This window comes from Hibiscus syriacus, unplaced genomic scaffold (genome assembly GCF_006381635.1).
Source record: "Hibiscus syriacus cultivar Baekdansim isolate YM2019G1 unplaced genomic scaffold, ASM638163v2 tig00011761_pilon, whole genome shotgun sequence".
Taxonomy (NCBI): domain Eukaryota; kingdom Viridiplantae; phylum Streptophyta; class Magnoliopsida; order Malvales; family Malvaceae; genus Hibiscus; species Hibiscus syriacus.
In genome coordinates this window covers 102,626-111,766 of record NW_024062256.1, presented here as the reverse complement: position 1 = coordinate 111,766, position 9,141 = coordinate 102,626, and the positions used below count along the sequence as shown (strand labels likewise).

The 9,141-nt window shown below is 34.0% G+C and overlaps 1 pseudogene; it reads left to right on the top strand.

The window, feature by feature from the left end:
* The first annotated feature begins 4,471 nt into the window (after positions 1 to 4,471).
* Positions 4,472 to 9,141, top strand: LOC120204902 (annotated as a pseudogene).

Genomic DNA, 9,141 nt, shown 5'->3' with positions numbered 1-9,141 from the left:
ACAAAAACGAGAGAAAAGAAGATAATATATATATATATATATTAGCTTGTAGACTAAAAAATAGAAAAATATTAAAAAATAATATATATATATATATATAATATATATAACATATAAATAAAAATAGAAAAATATTAAGAAATAATATATATATATAATATAACATATAAATAAAAATAAATAAATAATAAAATACTAATAATACATGTATGTAAAAATAAAATATAAAAAACTAAAAATAATAATAATACTATAAAATATATATAAATATTATAATATAATATAAAAAATTAAAATTAAAACTTAGAAAAAGGACCAAATTATAAAAAAGGAAAAACGAGTGACAAAATTTAAAGCATTTCGAAGAGAATTTGAAATTTCAGGGGGTAAATTGAAAAGAAATACGAATTGAGTGACCAAATTAGAACAAAATTAGGGTTTAAATGTCAATTTCGAGTCAAAATAGAAGGCTTTGAAAACATAGGGGGCCAAAAGAGTGATTTACCCACTTTTATTAGAAAACACGCGGGTTTAGTGACTCGGGTCGGGTCGACAAACGAGTTTCGTGGGCTGACTATATAAGTCAAAAAAAAATTAAGCTTCATTATTTCTTTCTCAACCGAAAGTCCCCCTCCCATCTCTCTTTTTTTTCTGCATGGTTCATCCAAACGGATGAACATGGCCATGGGTTCTTCATGAACCCATAATCCAGCCACCGTTGCGCCGCCGCCGTCCACCGTTCATCAGCGGCAAAAATCAAAAAAAATTAATTTTTTAAAAGCTCTTCGTGCCCTCGGTTTATAAAACACGTTTAGTTTTCGCAAAAAAGCCTATGGGGAGCGTAGATCTAAAAAGATAGCTTTCGAAACTCCCTTAGAGTCATCGGCCAAAAGAATTTTTTGGGGTTGATTCGAGCCAAAAGAAAGATGAAGAAGAAACACACATGCAAGTAAAACGTTAAAAGGTATGAAATTTACCTTTTGTTGCTTTCGAAAACTTTAAAGAATGCTTCGGTTTTGGTTTAATGTTGCTCGTAATTTTTGTGTAACGTGTTCTTGTATTTCGTATATCCACTGTGTGTTACAAATGATATGAATTACATGTATTTATAGCCTCCAATTTTGGCTATTTTTAGATTCCTATACAAATTAAAATGTTGCTTTTGTTGGTTGTGAATTAGTCCTACTAACACGCGTTTGATTGTGTCTGTTGAAACACGAGGAGACTGGTTGCATGGGGCGAGAGAACCGACGGCAGTTTCGGGCTTCATGCAACAGGGGACATGCGGCGCTGAGGGATGAGCAAGAGAAGAGAAAGATAGGGTTCTGGAAACCCTAGCCTGCTGGTCACGTGCTTTGGATCTGGGTTGGACCAGATTATTCTGTTGGGCTATTTTATTTGGGCCTGAAACATATAAAATAATATATTAACGATATGTAATATGTGTTTATTATAATATATATACATAAATATTATGAATGTCACGCCTATATAATTGGATGAAATGGATGTCTACACTAGTCGTGAGGACTAAGGAGGTTCCTTCTCTGTCTGTTTGCTTCTGGAAATATATGGTTGAATGTCACCGTTCATGGCCTCTCGCATAGCATGGCTGCTCTTTGTTCGAACTGTACTCGAGGCAACGTCTCCTTGAATTATGATTCTCTTTATTAAACACCACCTCCTTCTTATTGTTCCAAACTAGTCATGCTCTTTCTTCATGGCTTCTCGCATAGCATGGCTGCTCTTTGTTCGACCTGTACTGGTCGGTTTCCATTTCTTTACCATATTTTCCTCTTCCCTGTAACAAGATATTTTTTTAGAAAGTAAAACAGAACTACCCCAAGTCTCTTTTTTCCCATGTTTTTCTTACACGGCCTTCTAGTTGCTTTTTGCTATCGGGAGCTGCGGTGCCAGATTTGTGGTTGAAAAGAACAGCTTGAGGGTGACTTTAGCGGAGAAGATAAAGGGAACCTACAACAGTGCGATTGGCAACTTTGGGATACCTCAGCATGGAGGAAGCATGGTTGGTACCGTGGCTTACCCTAAGGATAACCAAAAGACTTGTAAGTCTTTGATGACTTAGGGACTTCCTTTCAATCCTAGCCTGGTGCCATTTCTACTTTTGTTTTGGTTGATCATGGAGGTGCTCTTTTCCTAAATTTGCATTTTTTTTAAAAATACTATGAGATTTTATTTTGTAGGATGTTTTTTTTTCTTTGTTAGTTGATTTCTGAAATTTTGACTTAACTATTTAGCTCTGATTCCCCCTAATTTCAAAGGGATCATCTTTAAAGGTCTCCACATAAGTGCTCGAGAGCGTATAGTTCAAGTTTGATTGGCCTTACGGTTAACAATGAAGAACCCTTTGTTTGATTTGGAATGACATGCCTATATTTGCTCTTTTATAATAAGCTGCTTGAATAGATCCCGGTGTATATTGAACTAATACATTATCTAATAGATGTATGAATTAAGTGACCGGTTCATGGCGATGATATAAGCGCATCATGACAGTGGCTTGAATAGATAATTATGCTACCATCATGCGAGTACATTGTTAAAGATATAGGAAGAATCTTGAGCAATAATAATTTAGTGTATGTTATAAAGTATGTGTCAGTTTACTATTGCCTATGCACATATATTAGTTGCTCGCATGGTGTTAACCAAAGCAATTAAGGTTGTAAAATTTGTTTATTGTCCCCAAACTTTACTACTTAAGTTCAGCGTTTAAAAAGGCTATGCGCTTAGGCGAAGCGAGGCGACGGTGAAACGCCTATTTTAGCCTGGGCGAGACGACTTTGATCAGGCGCAGCAAGGCGTTGAGGCGCAAAAAGGCGACGCCTTTCCATTTTCTTTGTTATTTGGGTTGTTCTTATTTGTTGTTTGGTAATCTTTCATGTAACAAAGATTAGGTTCACCTTGTAGGATCCAACTGCCCAAATCCATGCTTTTGCTTATGTTAAAGATGGTGGTAAAGACATTATCGAACCATTTGACTTCACATTTGGAAATGGTGTTAGTATATTATGCATTCCTCATGGCTCTTGTATAATGTTTAAATTATATTTTGCTACATATCTTAAGGAGAATTTTTTCAATGGTTCATCTACTCGTGCAGTATGTGTTTTGTGTTCTCTTAGCACCTTATGATTTGTATATGTATTATTACTGATTTGAGAGTTACAGCTATTAGATTTGCTCTGTAACATAACTATGCATATTGACAAGGGATGCTTAAAAGGGTGATGGGTGTGGTAGCATCTTAAAATTTTTAAATTCTCATATAATTTAAATGTTTTTTATTGATAATTTAATTTAATTTTAATATAATGTTTTTATGTAACACCCCGATTTTTTAAGTTCAAAATTCAATTGATCAAATACGGTTTTTTTAATTAAACCATTATTTTAACTAATATAATAAATACTAAAATAAAAAATCGATTTAGTTTATTTTAAATATGCATTGTCGATAAATCAATTTATATACATTAACACTTGTATATAATGCAAGATAAAAGACGATTTCATTCTATAAGAAATTCGAACTAGTAGTCGATAAACCTCTCCATTGTCGATCTCAAGAATTTAAATTGAATCGAATATAAATTAATCTTGAATCAAATTATTTTTTTAGGGTTTAACTTAATTTAAATTATTTTAAAAGTTTAATAAATGAATAAATCTAATCCAAAAATTAAAATAAAACAAGATAAAAATGGGATAAGTCCAAAAAGGGCAAATTCTTTTAGAATAATGTCGTCGAAAAATATTGTCTGAATAATGCTGCAGCAGAATTATTTGCTTAAATGGTGTGAAAGCTATAGTAAAAAGCTAATGCTTTAATGGGGTGAAAGCTACAGTGAAGACGAAATCGCACGATGGTCCACGCATCATAGCTCGGTGTATCATGCGCTTTGCGTGAGTTGCATGACAATCCATGCGTTTTGGGAGTGAGTCGCATGAGTATCCACTACAAGAAAATATATCTTTAATGACACACGAACGATGACACACACTAATTTATGACTTGCAAAACATGTGTGTCATAAAAAAATGTCATGTTTTTTAAAATCTGAACGATTTATGACTTACAATAATGTGTGTCATATTTAATAGTCATAATTCAAAAAATTTACAAAAACACGGAGTATAGTTTTAATTGTGTGTCATCTTTAGGAGTCGTTTTCTAATTTCTCCCCTCCCCCATTATTTTCATCATTTCCCGCTTCTTCCTGTCGATAATTATCAGTTCACGCCGCTTCTTCCACAGGTATACCTCGTTCTCTATTCCACCATTCAATTTGGGTTTCTAGTCTTAGGAATTATTATGTTATATTCCTGTGAATTTGAGATCTCTCAAGATTGCAGCCTCTCTCGCCTTTCGCTTCCCGTAACTCTACTCAGGTAATTTTCCTCCTTTTCTACTCCCAATTCTGAGAAAAAACAAAACGTCTAAAAATGAAAACGATTTTTCAAAACAATTCTTCGTTGCTCCTTTTGTTTTGATTTTCTGAAGAAAAAGAAAGAAAAAAAGAGAAGGATATCCAGTAAAGAGTTAATAGCAATGGAGTCGAGAATGGATCATTACGAGATCTGGAACGGATTGGCCGTGGAGCTTTTGGCGCTGCCATTCTCGTTTATCATAAAATTGAAAAGAACATGTACTTTTTTTTTTATTTTTTTCAATTTCTGATTTTGATTAATGTGTAATTTGATTTTTTGACTATTTTTCTTAAAAAAAAATAGGTATGTTTTGAAGAAGATCAGATTGGCGCAGCAAACGGAGCGCTGTAGGAGTTCTGCGCATCAAGAAGTTAGTTGTTACTTTCATCTAAACAAATTAATCTGTTTTCGCCTTAAAGGAATAGCGAGTTTAATATTCCAATTTACGATCTAGTTTCATTTTTGTGGTATGTAGATGTCACTTATTTCGCGAATCCAACACCCTTACGTTGTTCAATTTAAGGAAGCCTGGGTTGAGAAAGTAAGATACCAGACTACTGTTTTTTTGCTAGGATTATCGAATCAAAATATGGCTTCACTTTGTAGCTTGTTGAGTCCGTGACTGCTTCATTTTTTCTGTTGATTTTGTGTTTTGCAATTGTAATGTAGGGTTGCTATGATTGCATTGTTACTGGATACTGCGAAGGTGGAGATATGTGAGTTTCCACGTTTGTATGTAGAAGTTTGATTCGGAGTTTTTTGTTTTTAGACATCCTGCAAAATTTGTAGTATTTTATTATTTTCCTGTTTAACTGTTTTTAACAGTGATGAATTGATGAAAAAATCAAATAGGATCTATTTCCCGGAGGAGGTAATCTTATCTCTCTATTCCTATTTATTTTACAAGTTAGTTTCTTCTTAGAATTGTGTGGCACGGTAAAAGGTTCCCCGTTGGGGTTTCCGCTTCCATGGTCCTCACCTAATTGTGGAAGAGAGGAGGTGGTTACGACTTACAGTTAATTCTGCTAGTTGTGAACATTGTGCAGAAGCTCTGCAAGTGGTTCGCGCAACTACTTCTGGCAGTTGAATATCTGCATTCAAATTTTGTTCTGCATCGGGACATAAAGGTATGAATGTCAATTTACATTGGTCTTTCTATTAACTTATTTATTATGGACCGACTTCAGCACTTTCTTGGTAGTGTTCCAATATTTTTCTTACCAAAGATCAAGATGTTCGCCTTGGTGAGTTTGTCTTTTCCCTTTTCTTCTTGCTTTCTTACAGGTTTTCTCTTTATCTATGTTTCCTATTAAGTTATGTCAGATATCCTACCTAATTGGCTATTCTGCTATTGTTATCCTAAATTCCTTTCTAGTCTGTATTGGTTTAGGGGATTTTGGGCTTGCTAAAACTCTAAAGGCAGATGATTTGGCTTCCTCGGTATGTACATTGTAATGAAATGATTTTTTGACATACATTTTCCTTTTAGTCTTTTTTCAACCATATCTAAAATTGAAAATAATTGTTTGGGTCATTCTTTTAGCATTTCTTTTCCTTATCTTCCTACAGTTTGGTATAATAAGCTTAGTAGCTTATGCTGCAAAGCTCGAAATGCAGTTTTGTGTTCTGTTGGCAGATGCCTCAATTTCCCTTTACTTTTATTGCAAAAATTCTTTCATGGTAGCATATTACTCACATTCGGTAATTAATAACATATTCCACTCTTCCAGATTGGCTGTCACAATCTAGCATAGTTACATTTTCTGGAAAAATAAAATGATTTGTTAAAATGAACAGGCCTAGTGTGTGCCAAGCTTACAGTTAAACTTGGTGCTAATTTTAATTTTATTGACCGAGACCAAACTGTAACTAATTGTCGAGTAAAATTTATAACAATACCAAGTAGATTAACATAAATAATCACTTAATCATTTTTAAGGAAAGAACTAAGCAAAAAAGAATCATTTGATGTTACCTTAGTATATTTTGGTATGGCATCATTACTTAGGAACTGAAAATATATGCATGTATGCGACTTCTGGGTAGTTAGTCGAAGTGTGTTACATTTGGTGATAGGAGAGATGTATTAATAATTAATCATAAAAGGGCCCAGAATTTGTGCAAGGATTAAATACTGGAGTGCTATAAATTAACTGTCACTCATGTTGTATCGATCATAAATATCCAAAGAAATAGCATATATAAATGTATCTATTAGGTTAAATTTTGTACTCGTCAATCCTTGCTCTCATAAACACTTCTGGACAAAGGAAGTGTGGAGGAGGGAGTTGAAACCTGCACCATGAGCCTCAAATGCAATGAGTATGAGAACAACCACTAGTCTAAAACTCGGTATTCTCAATCCCTTATATTGACAATGAACAATACTTATTTACCTTTTGATATCATTGTTCTATTTTTGTATTTATTCTTATATTAGAATGTGCTAATTATTTTAGTTCCAGTGCTAGATAATAGTGGTTTTGTACGTGCCTCAGGTGGTTGGAACTCCCAATTACATGTGTCCTGAACTGCTTGCAGATATTCCTTACGGTTTCAAGTCTGATATCTGGTCTCTGGGTATGTCTTTTCTCGAGTGTTTGACTTACATACATGTATATATATATCAGCTGAATTGCTTCTTGTTGAACAGGGTGCTGTATGTATGAGATGGCTGCTCGTCGCCCTGCTTTTAAAGCTTTTGTAAGAGTTCTCACAATTGTTTTTGTTGAATCTGCTTCTTGTATTCAGTAATGAGTTTACACAGTTTCTCTTTCTGACAAATAGCACGAATTTCATTTGATGTTTTATTAAAAGGGAATTTAAAATTTTCTTTTTTATTCCCTTCCTTTTTTCTCATTATGGAATTTTTTCCATTGCCAAATATAATGGAACTTTCTATCTTTTGGTTATCTGAATTGAGAATAATATGTAGCAACCTTTGCTAGGTTCATAACAGTTTCCATGAATTCTGCACTCCGCTCTTTAAAATAATGCTTTCAAAGTAGTTAATGTTGTCCTCATCTAGTGTGATGTCTTGTCCTTTGAGAGGTTTTCTATAAATTACCATTTGTATGCCTCCACTATCTGTGTAAATTATACAAATTTAATTCCATTAATTTTTGTTAAACTTCTTGTTCTAGGACATGGCAGGGTTGATAAGCAAGATAAATCGTTCCTCTATGGGCCCTTTGCCTTCTTGCTACTCTCCATCATTGTAAGTCTCAAAATTAACTTTAGAGCTCACTCTTATTGTATGTTCTCATGATAACCAAGTATTCTCTGTGATTTTTCATGCTCATACTATGCTTTTCTACCCTTGTTTCCTCATTTGCTTTAATTATTCTTTTATGTATTAGGTTTCAACAATGTGCAGATTTCTTGATCAGATTATTTCTTATAAATGTAGGAATTTTAAATTGGTTCCGTGAAAATTTATTTCTTCTCCCTTAATAAGGCAAAAATAGTGAAGTTTCGTTTAAATTCCCAAGGGACTTGGTGATCTGTATTTTGGCAGTAACACTAAGCATGATTAGTGCTATATATTTTGTCAAGTAATCAAGTCCTTGCTACATGATTGTTAATTTATTTAATTTTACACAAACAGGAAGGCAGTTATCAAGGGCATGCTAAGAAAGAATCCAGAGCGTCGACCAAGTGTAAGTTTCTTTTTGCTCAATTCCAAGGATTCTCCACATGCAGGACTTCAATGTAACATTTTGAGTTTTCACCTTGATTAGGCATCACAGCTTTTGAAGCACCCTTATTTGCAGCCATATGATGATAAGTATCGTCCATCATTTAGCTTCCTTTCAAAGAACTGCTGCTTGGATAAGCATGTTACCAGTGGTCGTGGTAATAGGAAAAATATGGTCGAGAGTCAGAATAGTAATAGCTCATGTAGTGATAAAGATAGTTCGGTTTCAAGTCACAGGAACACTGACACAAGGATTCCAAATAACAATAATGAGGCCACTGGCACAGATTCCAGTTCTAAGGAAGAAGATATTTGCCCCATTAGTTTCTCTGGTAAAGTTGATGAAAAAGGAAGGATGAAACCTTCTCATGTTCAATCAAAGAAACCCAAATCCATCAAAGGCGTAGTAACTACTTTGAAAGAAGGGCAAGTAAGAGAAAGTGGTTCCCCTATGAGAGGCGGGCGTACAAAAGCTGCATGTGGTTTGCGCAGCTACTTCTGGCAGTTGAATATCTGCATTCAAATTTTGTTCTGCATCGGGACATAAAGGTATGAATGTCAATTTACATTGGTCTTTCTATTAACTTATTTATTATGGACTGACTTCAGCACTTTCTTGGTAGTGTTCCAATATTTTTCTTGGTATCTTATTTTAGCAGCTAATTAGTGATCATCATGCACTTTTATCATATTGAGGATATTGATCACACTTTTCATAACTTCTTTTGCTGGTTGCATGAACTGGCTAGTTGTTGTCTTGTTTGTGCACTATACAATTTGTTCATGCTACAACTTAATATTTTAGAATATCAAACTGTTTCTTTTACAATAAAAGGGTATTATTTCTGAATGTCATTTTTTTAATTCATCTATGTTATGTAGTCTCCAAAACCATAGCTGAGGATTCTGCTTGGACATTTGCAAAGGAGAAGGGCCTTGACTTGGTAGCTACATTGATGGTAAACTTCTTGTTATTTGCTTCTATATATTAA